This window comes from Oryzias melastigma, linkage group LG22, assembly GCF_002922805.2.
Source record: "Oryzias melastigma strain HK-1 linkage group LG22, ASM292280v2, whole genome shotgun sequence".
In the NCBI taxonomy this organism is placed as follows: domain Eukaryota; kingdom Metazoa; phylum Chordata; class Actinopteri; order Beloniformes; family Adrianichthyidae; genus Oryzias; species Oryzias melastigma.
The window spans coordinates 16,590,516-16,614,608 of NC_050533.1; the positions used below are offsets into that span (position 1 = coordinate 16,590,516).

A 24,093-nucleotide genomic window follows, 5' to 3' on the forward strand; every position below is an offset into this window, starting at 1 on the left:
CGTATCTGTGATGCTACGTTCACACCGGCCTCGGCAATGGGCGTTCAAGCGACCTCTGACCTCTGCATGACACATGCCCGGTATGAACGTGGTAAAAGATTAACGTAAGTTATAGACACTTTTGACATTGGGGTGACTGCCGTATGGTGCCCTTACACCACACTCTAGTCTTACGTAAAGCATTAGCCCAACTGCCCGGGCTGTCTGTGAAGGAGAAACAATCTGTGAACCTTTCACTTTAATGTGAACACCATTTAGGAGATCCTTATGCAGTTTTACAAGATTTAGGGTGGTTGAAAAAAAAAAGAAAAATCTTTACGAAATGCCTTCGTCTTACCTACTACACCCTACTGTTGTGTGTTGTATAGGAGTTCACTATGACCTGTAGCTTGCAGCATGCCTGCAAAAAATTTGCTTAAGTATTTTGGTTCTACAGTAGGGATGGGAAACTCCAGACCTCTAGGGTCCCACGTGTGCACGTTTTCCGACATACTCTGCTCTGGCATGTTCTCATTGGCTGGAGATACCTCAACCAGGTAACCAGTCGTGAGTAGGGCTTGGATATATGGGAATCATGCAGACACTGCCGCTCTCGAGTTGGCTATCCCTGCTCTACAGGCCCACCTGGTGGTCTACAACTCTCTTGTGGGCCATGTACAGATTTGCCACCACACAATGGGGAGACACTAGAAGAATCTCTAAGATTTCATGCCGCCGCCCAAATTTTTTTTGAAAATCAGTGGCGTGGTCATTAATGTAGACAGTGGCAGTCAGGCAGCTGTCAGACGTGCAGAATTTTTATATACCCGTTGTTCATCGGGTGGAATTTCATAAGGATGTCTGACGTCTGGAGACATTTGCAAATTGTCCAGTAAGACTGTCGGCTGGCAAATTCAGCTTCCACCAACCAGTGGCCTCCCAGCTGTTGCTCATTTTCGAAATGGCATCATCTAGACCTGTCACTGGACTGCCACCTTGCAACTTCAAAATGTGCCCGGGTGGCCACTGACTGATGTCAACTTTTAGAGAAAAAAGAATTGTCCACGAGCCGTAAAATTTTAACTTTTTCTTCAAATCTCCCCAGCCACTGTTTGGGGTGTAAAAATGTGAATGCCGCCTCCTGATTACAAATGCAAATTTGTTAAAAAACTTGCCTTTAGGTCGCAGCATTATGGCATTTTGGGAAATTTGACTGTAGCAAATGATACACTGGATGTGCCGATCAGTTTTGACCACCTTGCCACTTTTTTATGTTTGGAGAATAAGTCATATTTGTGCATTTAGCATTTGCAACCATTATAAGAATATCATGTCTCAGAATAATCAGAAGGAGTTTGTTGTTGAGTTTCTTTTCTCTCCTTTACTGACTTAAAATGAGTGATGTGAAAGAAAGAGAATTGCTGATATCAGACTCAAGGCAGAACAAGCTGCACTGTTGCGGCATCCCTCCACCCACTCACTGATCCTGATCATTCATATGTGCGTACTCTATTCATCTCTGCTGAGGGATTGTGTGTGTACAGTCAACGCGAGTCGGATCATCGTGTGTGTGTGATTGTGTGTCACCCTTGCTTGTTTTCATTACAGATTCATCTCTATGTCACTTTTATTTTTTTCCCCCAGTTTATCTGTTCATTTTCAAAGTCCCTCCCACCTTGTTTTGATCTTTTTTTTTCAGTCTTCTCTCCCACTTGCTCTCAGTCACTTAAACATGCACATGCACCCATCTATCCACCCTCCCACGGCTGCAGTTGGCACGGGTGAGTCCCCGACAAGCTCCGCGGTTTGGCATGAGACTATGCAAAGAAATACAAAAACCGTTGCAGCACTGCTGCCTAATGGTGTCGCCATGGCAACTAAGGGAGCAAGGCCCTGCAATATGGTTCAAACAAAACACAGCTTTTTAAACCTGCGCAAACACACAACGAGGATGCCTCATTACAATTTACAACTCATTGAACGCACACTCATCAACGCACAGCTTTTACTTTGATAGAAGGAGGTTGTGCTACAGACAGAAGATTATTTCAAAATAAAGTGTTTGGCAATGAGTTCTTCTCCCATAAAACATTTCAACTTTGTCATTTTCTTTATTAAATTATATATATTTTTATTTTTTGGGGTTCTCTTAAGTGGCCTGCCTCACAACATAAATGTTCTAGTTCAAATCCCAGATGGGACCTTTTATTGTGGAGTTTGCATGTTCTTCTCATGCATGTGTGAATTTCCTGCAGGAACTCCGGTTTCCTCCCACAGTCCAAAAACATTCTTGATTGGTTAGTCTACAGTCACATATCCCAAAATGCTGCCCACACGGTGAACTAAATGTGAGTTTTTCAGCAAATTTGACAGGCGGCATTTGTAATCAGGATGCAGAAGTCACATTTTTACACACTGCATGGTGGCCACAGAGGTTTCAAGAAAATGTTAACATTTTTGAGTGACCAGTCGACTTTTTTCTAAAAGTTGACATCAGTGAGTGGCCACCTAGGCACGTTTTGAGGGTCAAGTGGACAATTCTGCACAGCAGAAGGACTGTTCAGGGTGTACCCCCACCTTTGCCCAGCAGTAGCTGGGATAAGCTCCAGCAACTCCATGACCTTTTAAGGGATTCAGCAGGAATATACATACGTCTGCTTAAAGGGTAACCAAATAATAAATCAACTTTTTTGGCTGTTGACCTCTATAAATCGGGCTTTAAAAGTGTTGTTTGTTGGTCCATGACATTTTTTTGAAAATTTAAAATAAACTTGTAAACTCTACAAAATAATGGTCAAAGACAGTCTCTGTACTGCCCCTATAGGTTGAAATTGGGTATTACAGTTGAATTTTGTGATCTCAACCTAACCCCCCATTCAATACTTCAGGATGCTGAAAAATAAATCTTTTCCCACAATTGTCCCATAAGGTTAGAACATCCACTGACTCCTCCCCCTTCAATGCTCTGCTGTGTTGAGATCATACCCTAATTCAAAATGTTATAGCTGTCAGAGATCAGGGCTGAAAGCAGGAAGTGATGTTACGTTTTAAAATCCAGTTTCCTAGCAACAATTGTTGTTGTTTCCTATGGCTGCGGTGTTATGTTCACTCCAACCCATCCCTTGTTTTTGCAGTGAGAACATCTCATCTGTGATTAATAAAACAACTATCCAAATAAATGCTTTTTAACCCACAACAAAAATGCATTTTTCTTGAAAGATGTAGCTTATATTACAGAGTAGTATAAAAATATTGTCTGTCATTTTTTTTGGTCTTGTGCTCCACTAGTATGTTCGGAAAAGCCTTAAATGAATGTGGTATTCTCATTTGCTGTGGAGTTACACACAAGCCATGGGAGGCCGGATTTCATCTCATTCCGTACTTTTATCTTCTTTCATTTTTCTAGCAAAGACACGAAGGGACAATTTGCTGGTGGAGATGTAGGACGGAAAAGCGTCGCCACATTTCAGTGTAACTTCCTTCGACCTGAGGAAAGCTTTCATGTAGCAAAGATGATGTTCTGTTTCAGTTCATACGAGTCATTTGGCTTTAATGCCTCACCTGTGGCTCACAGGCTGAGTTCGGGTAATGGCTCAGAGAGCACTGCAACTTATTCACTGACCAGGAAAAACAAGAAAAGCAATGCGCTGGTGATTCTCAGAGAAAAAAAAAAGAAAATAGGAGAGGGATGCTGCAGCGAAAGCAGTCAGACTTATTTTGGACTGAGTTCAAGATTCCCATGAAAGGAGAAGCTTCTTCTGAAGAGGAGGCCGTTCAAAGCCTCTGTGACACCCCGCACACCCGGTGCTGGTGTATGTTTTTAAGGTCTTCAAACCGAGAGGGCCTGAAGGAGACAGCTGGACAGCGCTTGAAGCCAAAAACCTTCATCTTTGCAGACAGAATGTGAACCAACAGTGACTCACAGTTCATGCAAAAAAAAAAAAAAAAAGTGCAACCAGCAGACATTCAGCTTAGCTTAATGTCATAAGTCAAGACACCATCTGCAATGTGACAACAACTTGGTATTCAGAGCAGTGCATCATTCTCCTCCACATTCCTAAATAGTGCAATGTTTTCCATGCGACTCAAATTGACTGCGGCTGATTTTGTTGGTATTTCTGTCAATTTTAGGGCAGACGGAGGGACTGGAGTCTGTCCTGGCTGTAACAGGAGAATGACAGCAGGTTACCTGGGTCGTCTTTGGCTTAAAATACCACTCCGATCATCTTTTGATCCATTTTGTGGTCTTTTAATTATGACTGTGCTGTTTTAGTTAAAATTGGTCATTTTCTACAAAAGAGACAGGAGTCCAAATTCGCCTCTGAGTTGTGGGCAGACCATTGGCACAGAGCAAGCCCACCCCTACTTTCCGTCACCATCTGTTTACGAGCTCCCCTGCTAGCCTACAGCCCCAATCTAAAACACTAGGGTGCAATATCAGTGCTATCCAGCCATACAGTTTACACAGAGACTTAAACAGGGGAAACTTGTTCAGACCGACAGGTAAACACGATCAAGACTTCGCACCAAAGTTGATGCCGGAGTGAATATAAATGCTGGTGGTTCTGATGAGGGTGATGGTGATCAGCTGTGCATGGAGAAGACTGAAGTGGTGGCTGATGGGAGTTGTAGTGAGGAAGGTGCTGAAGATGGTTGGTACTCAGGGGAGGGGTCCTTCTGGTAGTTGAAGGAGGACATTAGTGAGTCCTGACAACTAGATGCCAACTCGAATGAGGAAAACAAATGGATCCATTTGCCTGCAAGTGGTTTCATCAGAATGCAGAATGTGTCCCGCTAAATGTATTTGTGTACCTGTGTTTCTATTTAACAGTCTTTTTCAAACTGCTGTTTTAATCTACTTCTGATTCACAATGATTTCAACAAAGAATTACTCAAAAATGTATTTTTAATCTTAATTTTCTTTCTGCATCATCAGAAAAATGCCACAAGAACATGTTAAAAATACCAGAATCCCCACTTTCATCAGAGTTCGTCTATGAATCTAAGGTTTCTTTAAGCACACATAATACTCAAATACTGGGATAAAGTACACCAATGATATTAAAATCCTTGCTCTTGATATTTTAATTAAAAACCCCTGTTTCACTGCTGAATCCCCTGCTCGTTGTCAGAGGTATCATGGAGTTTGCACATATGGTAATGATATAAAGAAGCATGTCAGTGTGCTGATTGCAATCATCCTCCCGCTCTCTGTACCTGTCAAGACAGAGCGATGATGGGCTGTGGGATTCCTTCAATGCTGTCGCTTTTTTTCACTGGGATTTTCTTTGAAGTTTTTGAGCTTCGGTGCTGGAGCTTCCATGAATTTGCCGTCAAAAGCTGCTGTTGTGTCGCTGTCCCAGAAAACCAACACAAAGAGATCTGCTCATCCATCTGTGCATTTTCTGAAACCCATATTGTCCATTTCTTTGTAGAAACATGAATCTAACACACTTTTTGGTTAAGTTCATCACTAACAGGGGTAATAAATATGCTTCATAGTCTCAAGCAAACCAAAAAAGCTCCCAAAAGTCATGATAGCCAGCTAATAAAAAGCACTGCAAGCCCCAGTCTTGGTCTCTTTACCTCCACAAAGACATGAGACCAACAGATCAAGGTGTCTGTCGAGACAATCTCTCACACTCCCCGTCATTGTCAGCCAGGTTAATACACACTCTGAGCAAGAAATTAACACCCACCAAAAGGCTAAGTGGGGTAAACTTTGGATATGGCAGAAAAATAGATTGGGGTCACTGACCATGTGGCCTGTGAGTCATTTGAAATTACAGCACTGGGTTCTTCATGTGTACCAACTGAGACTAATCTGACCCTCACTGTCCATCACACCTGTCATGACGTCAAGTGCTTTTCTCATCTGAGCTGTCTGTCCTTGTTGTTAGGAGATGGTAAATACATGAGTTAAAATTAAAAAGAAATATATTTATTCACGTTTAAATAAAAATGTTCAAAATAAAATTCCAAATCCCTTTTACAATACTCTGTTAATTGATAGGATGAAGAAGTATTTTACACTCCAACTATATGAGGCAGACATCAGCTGTCTTTAAGGGGAATATTTGGCAGCACAGTGGTTAGCGTTTACAACAGTATCTGCAACAGATTGACAACTTGTTCAGGGTGTAGCCCACCTTCACCCATGGATAGGCTCCAGCAACCCAGTGACCGGAACAGTGATTGAGAAGTTCCTATAAAACGATAGATGGAAATATTTGGCTTTCTGGTTGCAATTTGTTTGCATTTGACTTCAATTTGAAAGTTAAACCATCAGGTAAAATTTGGCCCTCACATTTATCCATTTATTGTCTACACCCAAAATGGGATAGGCTCCAGCAACCCAGTAACAGATTGAGCAGGTTCTGAAAATGGATGGATGGAAGTATTTGTCTTTCTGGTCACAGGTGACTTCCATTTGATGGTTATAGCACCAGGTAAATTTTGGGCCTCATATTTGTCTAACAAATATAGGATAGGCTCCAGTAACCCCACAACCCCAAAAGGGATTAAGCAAGTTTTTAGAGGATGGATGGTTGATAGCTGAATTCGAAGCATTTTAGACTGTACGTGTAAAAACACACAAACTCTGAACTTTATACTCTCAAGAATCGTAAATCTCATAAGTGAACAATCCAGTAGATCATAGAGTACTTTATTTAGTAGATAGTAATTAACACTTAAAAAACTGAAAAACTTTGGTGAGAAAAGCATGCCAACAGGCCGAGGTTAAACTCTAATAGTTGGCATGTTTGACATGTAGCAACCAGTTAAACATCCCTCTGGTCATGACTAAATCTAACTTTGTTATATATGAACTAACGTTAATATAATTACACCCCCTAATGCCTGAATACATGCTGTACTTGGGTGTTCAGAATTGAAAAGTTGAGAATTCTAAAGGCATTCGCTTGTTTGACATCTTTCACACCTGCATTAAGGTAATTAGAAATCTCAACTTTTTCACTGTTAAATGTGAAACAATCCACAGACCCTAAAGCTTCTTTAGGAGTTGATTTGATTTTCTAGTGACACTGTAATATAATTAAATCTCCTATGAACTTTACAGTCTCCAGTTACTATGGAGATTATCTTAATCACAATTGATGGAGCAACATTCTAGCCGTCAACTGCATGTTTTCCAATAAACATGGGTTCACAAAGCAATAATGACGCCTGTATGCAGTAGTTGTTGCCGAATTGAAAGCAGGAAACAGAATGGAGGAAATATTTAAAGGAAGGGTTTGATCAAATCTCTCCTTATTAGTGAGAAATGAGACCTGCTCAGGCTTCATGTGTATAATACAGAACACAACTCACACTTCCAGCATGCGGACTCTTAGTCATGGCAGGTTTGACTACAAAGTTGTACATCCAAGTCAAAATTATCATCTGCTGTTGGTGGTAATATCCATTTAAAAGCTCCAACTTTATCCAAAAATAAGAGTGACTTTGAATGACAAGCATCTGTTTAAAACCTACAAACGCATACTCCTAAATCAAGCCTGCAATGTGTGAGGCTGAGAACAGCTCTGGCTCTCTGTACGTTTGCTGGGAGAGAGTCTGCAGTGCAGCAGTGAACATGAAAATTCAAAGCATCTCCTCCGACAGGCTGCAGCAGCAGTGCACCTCGCAAAGGAGCTAGACGGGAACCCCGGAACCTGAGTGTGAATGACCCCCGCTAAACGCCACTCGGTACAAGACGGAGGGACCGTTTCCTGGAAGAGGGTGTGTGCCGCTGACGTGTGCATCCACGGAGAAGTGATGGGTGACAGTTGTTGGAAGGGAAAACACATCAGATGACGGTGCAAAACATCTGCGTGCACACACTCTTTTTTTCTTTTTTTCCCATAAGCGAAAAGCCCTTGATTCATAAAAATGCGCACAAGCTGCCCACGCAGAGCTCGCCCCCAAGACTTTTCATTAGACACACAGAGCCACCCACACACAAGTGTGCGCATCACACGCATGCACAGAGAGTTTCCTGTCTTCACAGAGATGCAGCAGAGCCTCTCCGCTCTACCTTTAGGGGTTAATTCTGCTTGAATTTGAAAAGAAACACTTTATCTACCCTTTAAAACATTTACTAAAGAATTAAGACACTCCCTGATACCTGAACCATCTTACATTACAGGGGAGCAAACAGAAAACAGGAAACACTTCCAACTTGCTTCAGTAAAAAAGAACCCGCTGCTGATTTGCTATGCCTAAATAGACCAAAAAATGCATAAAATTGCACTTTCACCAACACTCTTTACCCATATTGCATGCTTAGTGTTTTTGCAGTCAACTTCTGTCAGAATAATTCCTCCTAATTAAACAACTCCCCTCAGGGAGAACCAGGCGGAGATGCTCCTCCTCACCAAAGACATCAAATGCAGAATGAAAACATCAAGCAACAGAACTTACCTCACACAGAGCCTAAAAGCAGGAGGCATCTAAGAGTACAATGTTCTCTGTCATCCCGCGACAGCAGGAGCTCAGCCTGTCATATGAGCACGAGATGCTGGCTGGGAGGACTTCTTGAGCGCTCTCATCTGTCCTGTGACTTCTCCCGTCACGTCGGTCCAGACCCTGTGACAGCTGAACGGCGGGAGAAGGACGGCTGCAGGGGGGGTGAGGGTGAGGAGGTGGGAGAGGAGGAAATGACAGAGATGCTCGGATCTCCTCTGCTGAGATGAGCTGCGAGCGCACTGTGAGGACCATCCACTGCAGCAGAACAGAGCGGAGCGCAGCGGAACAGGGAGAGGAGGGATGAGTGAGGCAGGCGAAACAAGCATTTACTGCTGCTGGTTCCAACGGCTTGGCAGGAGCAAAAATCTGGGACTGGAGTTGTCTGGATCTCCCTTTTTCCTGCAGTGGGTTTTCACCAGATGAAGAGTAATGGAGACAATTGGGGGTTCAAATAGAGAGAGGTGTGCAAGGGTCATTTGTTCAAGTGGAATTTTCTACTATCCGTTCTGTCTCCATGCTATTTTTCCCCCTTTCCTTTTTCCTTGCCGCCATAAATAAACTATTAATCTGTTGATATATCAAAGCTCTTCCCAGCACTGTGACCCCAACACCATATGATGGCTATCTTTGTTTGTTGTTTTCCTTATCTCTATTTTTTCTTGCACTTTAAAGATCCACTCCAGTGAAATTGGTATTGTTGGTGTTTTTATCATGTTTTTGTGGCATTTTTCTCATGATAGAAACCACATATGAAGAAAATTAAGCTTAGAATTGCATTTCTGAGTATTTCTTTGTTCAAATCCATGTGAATCGGTGTCTAAAAATGCAGTTTGAAAGCTGCAGTTCAGACTACAATCGCTAGGCCGCAAACTGCCACTGCGGCTGTAAGCTAGTGGGAGAGTGTAAACAAAGGGATCATGGGAAAGAAGTGCTGGCTTACTCTGCACCAACAATCCCGCCCCCAACTCATAGCAAATATGTAATGAACTTCTGCCGCTCTGCAGAAACTATGTCCTAGCAAAGAAACCATTATTTAAAATTGTGGATAAATAGTATGATCATAATTAAAATATGACTTGGAAAGCTTTTAAAATTGATCACATGCTGATTGGAGTATGACTTTTAGTCAGAAAGAGGATAAGAATGACACATTTGACAATTATATAATAAAAAAGAGAAACTTAAGCTAATCATCATGTAAACAATGCAGATTTCCAAAAACAAGCTTTCCCAAAGCTTATTTAGTGCTGATTTTATAGGCAAAAAGCTTGAGCAATGTGGCATATTTAGCCATCAATCAATACCTATTATGTAGCAACTGGCCCCATGGCCCGAGTATTTGTAGCTTGCTCTAACAGGGGAACAGGCTTTTAGCTCGAGTCCTTCGGCCCCAGAAGAGCTCAAGGTCGCTTGGCAGAACATCTTGCAGGCAGCCCAAATCCTTCCATGATTAACAGCGGCAGACAGGATGGAGAGGATGTCAATCCAGATCTATAGTTTCAGCCAAGAGAGCTGGCCGGCCAAACGCCCCACAATCTGACAGGGCAGAACCAGGTAGAGCAGGGATTTATGAGTCTGATTAAAAAGAGAGAGAGAAAAAAAGTCCCCTTTTCAGAGAGGTGCGCACGTGCATGAGAATGATATTATTACCAGTGCCAATCAAGTGGGAAAATTAAAAGACAGCAGGGGAGAACTTAAGGAGAAGACTGGGGCTTTCTGTGTTTGTATTGAGAGCAAGCGTCAGATTTAGGAACAAATAGACTGATCAGACGATAACTACTGAATTAAATGCCCCTTAGCCAAATATATATATATATAAAAGCTTAAAATTACATTTCTGAATATTTCTTTATTCAAATCTATGTGGATATATATTCATGAATATATATAATGTATATATACCCTTTGTTTTATGTAAAGTTGTTGAGCAACTGAACCTCAAAATTCAGCTTTAATTAGAGTCCAACAGTAATGACCTTATTACAGAAAAATAAATTGCTGCAATAGACTGTGTCAGGTTATCAAAAAAAGTATTAGGTTGCGGTGGAATTTAAATGTTTATCACAAAAAAATCTTTATTTCAAATGCGTCCCTCTCAAGTCAACAGAAAACAAGCACAAAATTACCTGAGTCTAATTTGATTGATCTACAAAATGTCAGCAGCATATTTAGGCTCACTAAATCTTTTTATTTTTAATTTTTATGATAAAAAAAACAGTTTGACATCTTAATCCCTTCTTGTATGATCATTCTCTTGTCATTTTTATTCTAGGTTTCCTTCACTTTTTTCTACTTTTTCCATCTTTCCAACTGCTCGTTCACAGTCAGCACTCTTTTTGTTCCCAACAAATCTCATCTCACAAAAATATTCATTTCACGGATCGTTGTCCCATACGAGCCAATATCCACAGAGGGAAAGGTATTAGGCTTTATCCCCGTCTATATTTAAATTGGAAACAGTGAAGTAGGGCCGGGCCAAACATATCAATGTCCTGTTGTACGCGTTTTGTCCTTGTAATGAGGTTGCAGTCACTGCCAACTATTCATTCTGATCATTCACCAGCCAGCCTTATCATTGCTGTCCAATGACTTTTGCTAAATGATGTGCGAAGAGGGCACGTCTCACCTGTCGTGTTGCATTGGGCTGATGTGCACTGGATGAGTTTTTTTTTTTTTTTTTTATCCTTTAATAACTCAGATGAAAAATTTGCATGAGTGCCGCTAACTGTTGGGGAAATTATTCATGAAAGTGACGTGCCAAAATGAGAACATTGCATCTCGTTTTCCATCAAATTAAAAAATAAAAAAACAGAATTAGAATACAGATATTTAGCTTCACGTCAAACAATTGAGTTGGTTTAAACTATCAGTATCATATTTTCCACTCTTTAGGGCGCACTTAAAAGTCTTAATAAAAATAACAGAGCGCCTTATAATCTAGAGTTCTTAGCATATGGATTCATTCTGGTTGCTCTTAATGATGTTGGAGCAATTTTGAGAAATACACGGCATTCTGTCAATCTCTTTTTTTGGGTTTCAAAAAAGGTGTTATTGTAAATATGCTAATGCGGATAATGGTGTCAGACTGTCTTATGTGTTGGGAGTTGGTTTTGGGGCATATCGAAATGGAATTTTTTTGTAAAACTGCAATGGAAATACTTTTTTTCAAATTAAATGCGATTCTTGGTAGAAAGTGGCTGTCCTGAGCACTGCACAGGCCCTGGCGTGCCACGAGAGGTCCCATAGCTTCACAGCTCATTTTAAGTTACGTGTCATACGGAGTCTTTCTCTCCTGGTTCTCCTCTGTAAAATCACAAACCAAGATTTTTTCATCACTTTTGCAGCTTGCAGCCGGATCAAGACGCAGACGTCTCCTTTGATAGATGAGGATGGTTGCTAGTCCCATGGCGGAAACTTGACTGGATCTTAGACTTAGACTTAGACTTGCTTTATTAATCCCTTTGGGATGGCACCCTTGGGGAAATTAAGTCTTTCAGCAGCTTACAGGGTATACATAATAAAAAATAAAAATCTCACAATGTACAATGTACATATACATGATAAAAAAAATCTCAATGTACAGTAATAACAATGAAGAGGCAAAGAAGTACGACAGCGTAAAGAAGATCAGTCTGTATGGCGGTATCAAAACAGGTTTGGGTCTGTGATTGACTTATTGCACATGATAGGTAGGTTATTACAGTATTAATTATTGCACTTATACCTTTATTGCACATGAGTGGATGGATGAATTGCTGAATGGATTTGTTTGTTTGTTTGTTTGTATCCAGTCCGCCTCTACTATCTCCTCCCCCCCAGTGAAGCATTGTAGAGTGTGACAGACTGGTGCACAAACGAGTTCCTCAGTCTATTGGTCCTGCATTTTGGTACGAGCAGTCTCCCACTGAACAGGCTCCTCTGGTTGGTGATGACGGTGTGCAGAGGGTGGCTGGCATTGTCCATGATGTCCAGCAGTTTGTCCAGAGTCCTCGTCTCTGCCACTTGTCGTGTTTTCAAACAGAAAAAAGGGTCCAGCTGCTTCCTTGTTAGAATGGTTATTTTTCAATGGACTAGCTGTGCTGCACGCGCACCTTACTGCTGTGATGTCACCCAAATGCTCCCAAATGAAAACATTACGTCCTCATTCATCGCCGTGTTTTTGATGACTTATCGGATTAGTTAGTTTATGTTTATTTGGATAATTATTATTTAATGGAAACAGTGTCATTTTGTGATTGTGTTTTTTTGACATTTCTAGATTTTCTATAAAGTTTTGCGTATATGTGTAATGAAAACGCAGCTAATATTGTGAATATTAGATTTTTTTTTAGATTAGATTAAAAATGGTTTATTTCAAGAGATCAAGAAGAAAAAAAGTATAAATTCATGTGCAATACAGTCAATCATCAGCGGTTTACATCCATAAAGACATGTAAAACACAGGATAACCAGACATTAAAAAATAGATCGCTTGAAATCAAGTGGGAGGAAGTGAACTTATATAATTCCACCCCGGCTCGACGTCACCATTTCCTTTACAAGTATTATCATTATCCGGTTCGTAACTTAAGATCAGATATTTATATCTTTCAAAAATAGATTCACGTTATTGAGAATCATCAAATAATAATAAATCACATGTAAGTAGATGTATCACTATTTCAGACTTTGTCATTGCACATGCAGATCTAACATCAAAATTCAGACAAAATATACGTACATTGATTGAAACTTACACTTAATGTGAATAAAATATTAAAAACATGGTTAGTATATTAAAAGAATAGTTTTGGCTATAAATTAACAATGAAATGATTCAAATAAAGGCTAAAACATAAATGACTAAAAAGAAAAGAAAAGATAAAATTAAACAATTGTTTTTTGTCTGTGATGAGTTTTAAAAAATAAAGATTTCTTGCTTTTCACATGTTACAAACAAGTTCTGGAGTTACATGTAAAACAGTTGAAGTCTGACTGACAGACTTATTTTTTGACATTTTTGTCTTACTTATGGGCCTTATAAGTTAAAAAGTAGACCATTCATTGATGATGGGCTTTATAATCCAGTGATGATGCGAAAAATAACGTAATTCTGAAATATAATGGTTTGCTGTTTAAAAACATTGTTTTTACAGTTTGACTAAATATGTTTTCTCGTTTGTTTACATCAATATAAAAACTAGCTTGTTCCTTAGAACCACATTAATTGTTTTTAGAGGTTTTTTTTTTTTTTTTTGAGAATGCCACTGGACTAAAAATAGAAGTGTGTGTTGAGTGTGAAACCATCCACTCGGTTTGTCTCTGACATTTTCAACTCATTCAGATTCAGTTCACATAAACTAACACACACAGTTATTTGTTTTAATGGATTAAATGCGTCAAAAATTGCTGTGTTATAAGCCTTTGTGAGGATTCCAACTCTGCGGGTCGTTGTGTAAATAACCTCACTTTGAGTCACATTCACTAAACCCTGAATGAAAAATATTTTTCTAATAATAGGATTTTGTTCTTCAAAGATCCTCCTTTTCCGCACACTCGTATTAGAATGTATAATATCTGCCGCTCTGATGAGCCATGTGAGTAACATTATTTATGCATTTTCATCAAAACAAGTAAAGCTTCCACAGAGACAGGTATGACTTCACACAGCTGTTTTCACAGCAGAGTGGTGCCTCCAACAAATCGACCTTGACAAGTAGCATCAGTAAGGCACCTTGTTATGTAAGTTTTCAGGACTAACCTCTTTCATAGTACCGTCAGAAGATAATAAGTCGCTACGACTATCCCGGAAATATCCTCCCAAGCCTGCAACGTAAATGTGCATTACCTGCACAGCATCCAAACCCCTAAGCAACAGTGACATTAAATATATTTAAGAGGAAACATCCAAGTTTATCAGACAAATCAAATCCAGACTTAATTTAATACAGTCTGTTTTCCCGGCTCTGCTTGCAGCTGAAATAATGGCCCTCCGCTTCAATCTGCTTTCTCTGATCTCATTTACTGCTATGTTTTCTCTGTGTAAACCCTTGTGTGTTTGTGTGTTACGCAACAACCACTGATACAGTTGCAGCAGGAGGAGTGATGCCCCCCCACCCCACCATCCAGCGTATTTAAAAGGATGTTTCACACAGACAAACCTCACAACCCACTTATACGTCTAGATTACAGTAACGCATCGATCGGCGTCTCAGCTGGTGATTCCACCTGGGGTGCTGCACCGAAGCAGCTGATGGGGATCTTAATAATTCACTGCAGTGTAAAGCATGCAGCGCTCAGACCACCTTCATGATGTGAGGGGAGCTGCATCGCTTTGTAATGGACTCACCGAGTCACCAGGTCAGCATAAAGCTTGATAAATGAAGTTTGTTGCAGCCTTAAGGCCAGAAAAATAGGGGAAAAAAGTGGTCCAAAGGTAAACACAGACCTACAGAAGCTTTACGACTTCCAGTGCATGACGAGAAGGCAACACTAATGCAAATCCATACAGTCTGCACGTGCTTGACATACTTGAGGAAACCTCGTGAAGTTATTTCAGTAAAACATTTTCTGTGCTCTCGCCTTTTCTTTGAACTCTTCTCACCAAATATCCCCTTGTAAACTTCAATCAGTGACAACGGGCAATGTGATTTACTTAACAGAACTTACAGATTCTTTGTGTTTTAATTTGTTTCTTTACAAATAGAGAGTGGAACAGATAATTTGACACCGTAGCTCTAGTGTTTATGTTCTTTGGTTAACTGTAACTTTTCAATTGTTCACACGATCCAGTAGATTCTGAAGGAGAAAAGCGGCTCGTATGAACCTCTTTTTGGCTGGAATTACGTTGAAAAGTTACAGTATCTTAAAATTTTGCGTTTAAGCGTCACCGGCAGCGCATCAGGTGTTAAAAGGTTAAAGTTGAAGCTCCTTTCAATTTAAAATTTGTGATTTACCCAATGAACCTATAGTACTAGAAAAGCAGTCCCTATTAATCCAGCAGAAAATAATCCACTGTGATATGATCATTATAAGACTAGGCTAGGCTAGGCTAGGCTAGGCTAGGCTAGGCTAGGCTAGGCTAGACTAGGCTAGGCTAGGCTAGACTAGACTAGACTAGATCAGAAATTGTTTACTTCAAGCAATCAAGACACAAAAATGGCATGTGCAATACAATCAATCAACTTTACATCCATAGAGATGTATCAAACATAGGATAACTAGACTTAATAATAAGGAACAGCAGATGCACACAGCAGGAAGTGTCAGTTGAGAGTGTAAATAAAGGGATGATGGGAAATGAGCACAGGCTTACTCCACACCAACAGTCCCGCCACAAACTTGAAAGGTATGATTCACCCGATGAACCCACACTACTAGAAAAGCAGTTTCTATGTAATCCAGCAAAAAATAATCCATAGTGCCAACAATAGGCATAATAACTCTTTCATACTAGAGCTTTAGATCCAGTGTCGACATTCTTTCAACAATCGCAATTCTTCATTTACTCAATTAAGGCAACTCCAGTGGATTCTATAGCGGGACAAAAAGCAGCTTTGTACTGATATGCAAGAAGGGCTCATGGCTTCCATCTGAATCAATTAAGTCTGTTAACAAGACAGAATCATGTAAATGGTCAGAAAGTTACGGTAGGCCAAAAAGTGTGTTATTAAGATGTTAACATCCATCCATTCATCTTCCACTCATCTGGGACTAGGTTGCGGGGGAAGCAGTCTCAGCAAAGATGCCCAGACTTCCCTCTCCCCGGCCACTTCCTCCAGCTCTTCTGGGGGGACCCCGAGGCGTTCCCAGGCCAGCCGAAAGACATAGTCTCTCCAGCGTGTCCAGTGTGTCTCCAGAACACCTCCCCAGGGAGACATCCAGGAGGCATCTGGACCAGATGCCCAATTCACCTCAGGTGGCTCCTCTCAATGTGGAGGAGAAGCAGCTCTACTCCGAGCTCTTTCCCAGTGACCAAGCTTCTCACCCTATCTCTAAGGGAGCACCCAGCCACCATACAGCTAATTTCAGCCGCTCGTGGTCTGGATCTCGTTCTTTCGGTTCTTTCGGTCACGACCCAGTGCTCATGGCCATAGGTGAGTACTGGAACAAAGATCGACCGGTAAATTGAGAGTTTTGCTTTCTGGCTCAGCTCTCTCTTCACCACAAAAGACCGGTGCAGCGAGCGCACCAATTTCCCTGTCAATCTTACTCCCCGATCTTTCCTCACACAGGAACAAGACCCCAAAATGTTTAAACTCCTACACATGAGGCAGTATCACTCCACCCACCGAGAGAGAGCAATCACACTCCTCAGCCTCCCAGGAAAAGTCTATACCAGGATACTGGAGAGGAGAATCTGTCCGATAGTCGAACCTCATATTCCAGGTCAACAAGTACGGTTTCCGTCCTGGTTGTGGAGCGGTGGGCCAGCAGTACAACAGCAGTACAACAGTTAACACCCTTCTTCTCTGATGTTAAAGGGTTAAAAGTCCATATTAAAAAACTTTTTTTTCTTGCCACGAAAAAGGAGTTTATCAGGATGAAGCCAACTCCCATGTTTTCAAACTGCAGTCGGTCCTTCTTTCCCTTGAGGCAGCAGAGACAGACATGTTCTATTGATCTGAATGTCCAGCAGCTACAACATCATGGTGCTATTGACTTTTATACACATCTGGCAATTATGTAATGGATGAAATATGTGTAGTCAAACACATTCTATTTTCTGCATTCCTACATTTTAATGAACTGACTGTTGTAGATTATTTCACTGGGGAACACTGTAGAGGTCCATTCCTGTAAAGTGTGTTGTGGTCACCAGTCCATCACAGGACACAGTCTGTTCAATCTCAGACGGCAATTTGTCATCTCCCAGTTTGGGAGTAGTAAGTATTCAGTATCAGATTGTGTCATCTCACATCGTCACGACAGACTTTTCACTAGTCTGTCACAAACTTTGAAAACGGGCACAAAAACTGGCAGGAGAGCGTCATTATGCTTCACAAAAGAAGCATAATGAAGAGTTACTACAGTCGGAATATCTGCTGAAATCAATGCCTTCATTAATCATTCAAAAGCTCCTGCTACTAAGATGATGACATTGTAGCAAAATGGGTGTACCTATTTTTAATGAATCAAGAAGTTCTTCAGGAGATAGAAAAGATTTTGTCTCCAGGACCTGTAATTAAGAAATAAAGTCAAACAGGAGATTTTCTATAAAATACCACATAAAAATAACACAAAGGGAAGATTATTAGAACAGTCTAAAATATCTGCAACAAAAAGTGTTTCCGCACATTAGACTGTGGCTTGATCTTTTTTGCCGACATTGCGTGTGTTGTCCGTTGTAATGGTCGTTTTTACCTTTTGATTAAATAAACATGCCATGTTTCAATCTAAATTGTATTTTCCAATATTCATTTTAGATTTATCTCATTTAAAACATTTTTGGATTGTTTTAAGTTGATTCAATTTGATTAACAACTTGCCTCAAACAGGTTGAAGTGGTTGGTGCATAGAAATAGAAATTGATTCATCGATTAATCGTTAAAACCCTACAATATATCATCTCATGTAAAGCGATAAATAATCTGTAAAGACTAACAAGCTTTGTTCCAGTGGCGCCGTTTGATGACTGGATTAAATCCTAAAATTCAGAGATTATTGCATATAGGACTGGGCGATACTGAGCACTTGGGTATTGATTCAATACCGGTGAATATTGCCGATATCAATACCGATATTTATCTTAAATGTGAGGTATGTGACATGAACCTCCAAATCTCAATTGCTTTTAATTGCCGTGAATTTTTTTTTTTTTTATACATTTCACTTTTTTACTTGATAAACATAAAAACAGAATTAGGACAATATTTTCCTTTAAATGGAAAACAATTTATTAAAGTAAAAACTTTCTGAAATAAAAAAAAGTGAAGAACTGAATGCAAAACAGCCTACTAACAAAAAGAAACAAGTAACTATGATATAAAAATAAATCAAAATGTTTAACAATAAAAAACTGGTAGAAATATAAATAATTTGTAACTTCTTAGCCTTTAAATTGAATAAAAACAGGTGAAAGGTCAAACAGAGCTCAGCCTGTAAATAGAGTGGAAACAGAGTGAAGAATGCCTGCCGCCTGCATGCACACACTGTTAGATCTGCTGCTGAGATCTCACAGGCCTGGTGAGACTGGTGAGGCAGCGACTCAGCTGGCTCCTTTTTGCTGATACAGAAACATTTTAAACAAGAATGGAAATGTCGATATCTGCAAGCCGCTATTGATCCGATATCGATACCAACTTGAGATCGATAATTTGGATCAATCCGCCCACCACTAGTTGCAAACATTTCTCTTTTAAACATTTTTGGGGGTAAATGATTATTAAAGATGAACTACACAGAAATAGTCTGTTAATCTTTGATATTTTCAAAATTCAAAGTGGTAACTCCTGTTCATCTGCTGCAATTTAGGGCTAATATGTGTTTGCCTCCACACGTGCTGCTGATGTGTGCAGATATGTGTGCAGTAAAGGCAATCAAACAGAACATTTTAGGAACTTGTGTTTTGTTAAACAACATACAGTGTAGATGCTTTGGGTAACACTCTAGATGACGTGCTGCAAACACTCAATATAATGTTGACAAAGATGGTTAGCATTTGTTAAACTTGTTATTACTATGGTCTTTGTAGACAATATTCTCACTTTATATGTTACTTAATCTTATTTAGTATGTTTATAAACCTTATTTGGCTTATTCTACTAATAAATGTCTTACTAAAACCCTATAAACACTTTAATAATGTTTGTTAATGTGTAATTAAGGTTCTGTAGGAATCTTGTTATAAAGTGTTACCATGCTTTGACAACTCCAACAAACATGAACAGTCATTTTAGTAAACCTGAAATGTTATTAAATGACAAAATAAGGAATATGTGTCACTTCCATTGAGATTTTTGAGCAAGTTTGAACAGTTTCTAATGTTAAACAGAGCTCTTAGACAAAACAACAAATAAAAAAAAAGCCTTGAGCTCCATAAACGTTTTTGAATATTTCAGAATGAAACTGGTTCACTGCAGAATATAATTCAGGGCAAGTGATGGGATTGTTTCTGCTCAGTTAGATGAAATGAAAAAATATAAATGTCAGTCAGCATATAGCATAAAAGCCTACAGGCTTGAGGGCCTAGATGCCTAACAATGTCATATTGTACTGTTATTCTTTCACTAATAGTTTGTAGCACTCATATGAATCATAGTCGTACAAATAGTACTGCAGCTTTAGTTGAGTCACAAAAAAGATAAGAAAAAAATACAAGAAGTGAACAACTTGTGCATCAACGTCCATTTTTTCTGTAAAAGTTTAAAGTGAAATTCAACATCAACAACTAATCCACATCTTTACATTTCCTTAGGGAGGAATTGTCAAACCTCTGTTCATGACTTCCTCACACTATTACAACAATACAATTAACAGGATCTGCAGAGAAATGGTGGATTTGATGACGGACCGTGTTTACGTCCTTAATATGTCGGGTGTAGCCGTCAGGCAAAGTCTTCATGGATTTCCCTTTTAAATAAATGAGCTGGAAAACCATGGCTGCAGAGAGGGTTTCAGTCAGTAATGACTCAAAGTAGCTTTTGTTCAATTAGCTAGTTGAAGCAAATGAAAACTGCTGTTGTCACCTCAGGAGACAGAAATGGCGCCCATAAATCTAGATTTGTTTTTTCATCCGCCTGGGTGAGTGTTTGTGAGTTGCAGCAATTGTTAATGTTCCCGTTTTAGACGGAACAAACCTTCGTATATTAAGATTTGTTCTCACCTGTCTCCGAGAGCCAATTAACACTATTTAGCATGTGGCTCGCTCTCATTTCACAGGCCCTCTTGCAGAAAATCCTGCCTCCTCGTTTGACCCCCGCATCTGCTGCTGGGGCAGAAAGACAAATTAGGAGTCATCTGTCGTTGTTTGCCGGGGAAAATTAAAACAAAGTGCACTCGCAGTAAAGTGGCCTAACCTGCTGCCGCAGAACTGTGTACATTTGTGGCGTTTATGCCGCCGATCTCCCCCGATGTGATTTAAAAGACGAAAACAAAGCAGGAGCAGGACGGTGCCAGATGGCTGCGAAACAACTGAGGAATACACAAATGCATGAGCTCTCACAAGATGGCTGGTAATATGATGTGTATTTGTGTGCTTTTGCAGTTTATGAAATTACATTTTTTTCCCCTTCTGCCTGTGACAAAAGAAATTGTCTAAATCGACAGAAAAAGGCTTGTTTATAACAATATTCCTCCCTGTAGAAAGAAGATACGCCTAAAGCCTGTAAATGCTGAGAGTAAACGGACTCCGTCTTTGCTCTTCGGCATCAACACAGTAAATCTACTGTATATTTGTCTATTTATTGGATACTACAGGCAGCAACTGCATAAACTGACACAGGAATCGAGGTGGATTATAGGAAACAGCAGTTTATCTGATCTCACGAACTGTTCAAAGACAACAAATACTCATTACAAAGTCTTAATCAGGTTGAGGTCAGATATATCCATTTTTAAAACAACTGCTTTGTTAAATGAAGGGAAAACACAACTCGTAAACAGCTAGATGACATACTAGTGATTCATGAGAGTATCGGTCTTTCAGATTTAATTTCACGTACAAAGACTAAGAAATCTAATGAAAATTCTATTTTTGTTGTTTTTAACATGTCCCTGTACCTGTTTCCTTATAATGGAGGACATACATAAAGAGAACTACAATTTTCTGAGTATTTCTTCATTCACATTGTTGCAAATCAGGAAAAATGAAAAATGTTGTTAGAAAACTTATATTTGTTACGTAAACTCTACAAGCAATAGAAGCTCCCTGGCCTGCTCCACTTCTAGACAAATAGATCCATGTACGTCTTTGTTTTCATCATTTTTGTTGCACCACTACTGTCAGGTTTAAAATGTGAGTTTAGATTGTAATGGGAAATGAGCACAGGCTTACTGTGCACCAAGAGTCCCGCCCACAACTTAGAGGTGAATTTGTGATGAATTCCACATGTGGCTCTTTTATTGCTTCATGGTGGCTCTCTGGCTGAGGAAAAATAAAACATTAGTCATTTTCAAAAAAATTGGAGTTTAGCTATTATTTTAGCAACATGCTAATGTTTTTGGATAATTCGTTACTGAGGTTTTTAGGCTACTTTAGAGTTTAACTTATATTTTAGCAACATGCTAATGTTTTTGGCCAATTTATTATTTACTGGGGCTTTTGAAGTTAATTTAGAGTTTGGCAAATATTTTAGCAACAGGCTAATGTTTTTGACTTATTTAGTTTACTGAGTAATTTTAGGTTAATTTTGAGTTCAGCTAGTAATTAAGCACCAAGCTAGCTTTTTGGCTAATTTGGCACCTACTTAGGTAAAAGGTAAAAAAAGAGGCTAATTTCTTTTTGAATTTTTGCTTTCGTTTGTGCCAAAAATAGACACAATTCATACATATATATATATATATATATATATATATATATATATATATGTAATGAAGGCTAAAGTAAATCTATGCGGCTCCTTGTAGGTTGTGATCAGTAGAAAACAAGCCCAAATGGCTCTTTTACTGTTAAAGGTTGCCGATCCCTGTCTTAAAACAATGACACAGACTATTTGATATTGGCTAAAACACCATAATCTTAATTAAAAGACCACAAAAATCACCTTTACAACAGATCAAAATACAATTGCAGTAGGACTTCAATGATAAAATGAAATTATATTAGACTTTATAAGTTGGGTGTGTTCAAACCTTTACTCTAGAAAGGATGTGGAGTTTACAGCTTTTTATAAAGATGCCTAAATGGAAATGAAGAATAGACTCTAAAGCAGTTTAGGACTTTCAGCTTGACGCAGCAGATGGTTTGCCTCACAGAACCATCTGGGAAGTTTTCGGCAAAGTCTGCCAGGGACTTCTGAAGATACAAAGCAGTTGATGATATATGGAGCAATGTCTGCATAGCAACATTACAGGCGACTCACCCAAATGGATCTACATTGGTGTCAATGTAAACCGGTCAAAAATGTTAATTTTCTTGAAAAATATATCTCCCTTTTGTTGAATATACAACGATTTTTTTTTCTTAATTTATGCATCTTTTACAGTACAAGTCTTGTTGTTTTTTTTGTTTTGTTTGTTTTTTCTTTTGCATTTTTTGGGGTGCAACTTATACTCAGGAAAGACTTTTTCTTTACATAAATAGGCATTATTTTTCCACTAACCGTTTGCCCTTTAGCGGTTATTTCCCAACCACTAGAGGGCACTAAAGCTACTGACAGCAACACAAAAGAAGAAGTACCTACCCAAACAAACATGGGGAAAATTGGATTTTCTCCCAAAAGTATGACTTAGATATATTTTTTTTATTTTTTTGTCTTAATTATGCATTTTTTTGGCTACAGAATCTTATATTCCAGAGCAACTATATCCACATATCCTGCAAAGATTTTTCGCTAAATTAACTTATTTGTAAAGTTTTTTTGTTTTTTTAGACGGGCATATCCTACTACCCCAGTATGAAAAATAAATAACAGTCAAAGCTGCAGTTAAAAAGGTTTAGAGCGGCAAGAAAAAAGACAGAGGATCAGAGTTTCTCTTTTAATTTAATTAAGCGGAAATCTGATATGAGGTCTGTGGCAGATTGTGTGTGAAATTCAGGGAGGTGTTGTTAAATCTTCACCTCATAGAAAGAAAAAGAATGAGTTTATAGTCATTTTAATATAAAACAACTCTGGAGAGAAACCCACACAGCATCCTCCGTGAAGTCTGATCATTTGTTCATTGATTAGCATTAAAAACGTCCCTCCTATCACTGTCAACTATTAATGACCCATATCTACAATTTTCTATCACCACTGTGCTCACTTTGATCCATTTGATCTATAGACATCTATTAAAACAAGGAAAGTGTTGGCTCATTTCCATCGTTTCCTATCATTTCTTCTCTACTTTTTTAAAATCTCACAACCCAAACAAAACATACACAGCCAGACAGAAAGACTCTGGTGGCTTTTTTTTCCTGAGTTCTGTTTGAATCTGATTTCAAAGGAAAGAATGACCTTTCCGAAAATGCATTTTCAGAAGGTCTAGTGTACCGAAGACTGCAATCCAATCTGGGAGAATAAACATAAAACTGAACATGTGCTTTTTGTGATTTTTACCAAAAGAAAAAGGCAATTTTCTTAATCCCAGAGAACATTAACAAATTACCTGTTAAAAACCTGAAGAGCTTTATGTTCTGAAAGGAAGTTTAATAGATGTCGACCTTTACATTTATCCTTGTATTTTTTAGAACATTTAATCCTTTCCTCAATTATCTGCCACTGTGTGGGACCTCATTGTTGGAGGGCCGTTATGAGCGGACCGCGTCACTATTTTTTTACTCAAAGTCATCCTCTCTAGCAGTTCTGCTGCTAAAGCCTTCAGGGGCCATCTGAGTCATCTTACCTCCCAAGAGTCCTAAATCAGTCCAAAAGCCTCCTCCCACCGGGTTCTGTTAGAAGTAATTCCATGTCCAGAACTCTTCCTGATAAAATGCAGAGAAGAAGCGATTCTGCTCCATAATTGTCCAAGACAAATGACATCCCTCTTTAATCCAGAAGGATGTGCCCGTACACCAGGAAACTCGTT

The 24,093-nt window shown here is 39.3% G+C and overlaps 1 protein-coding gene across 7 annotated transcripts in view; it reads right to left on the reverse strand.

The window, feature by feature from the left end:
- Positions 1-24,093, reverse strand: part of dlgap2a (discs, large (Drosophila) homolog-associated protein 2a) — a 189,452-nt gene that overhangs the window by 132,884 nt on the left and 32,475 nt on the right. For 2 of the 7 annotated variants that reach the window (XM_024266120.2, XM_036210028.1), the window contains exon 1: positions 8,401-8,795. The exons of the other annotated variants lie outside the window; for them this stretch is intronic. The gene's annotated coding sequence lies outside the window, so the exon portion shown is untranslated. Of the gene's footprint in view, positions 1-8,400; positions 8,796-24,093 lie in introns of those variants that run through there. 7 annotated transcript variants of the gene reach the window in all.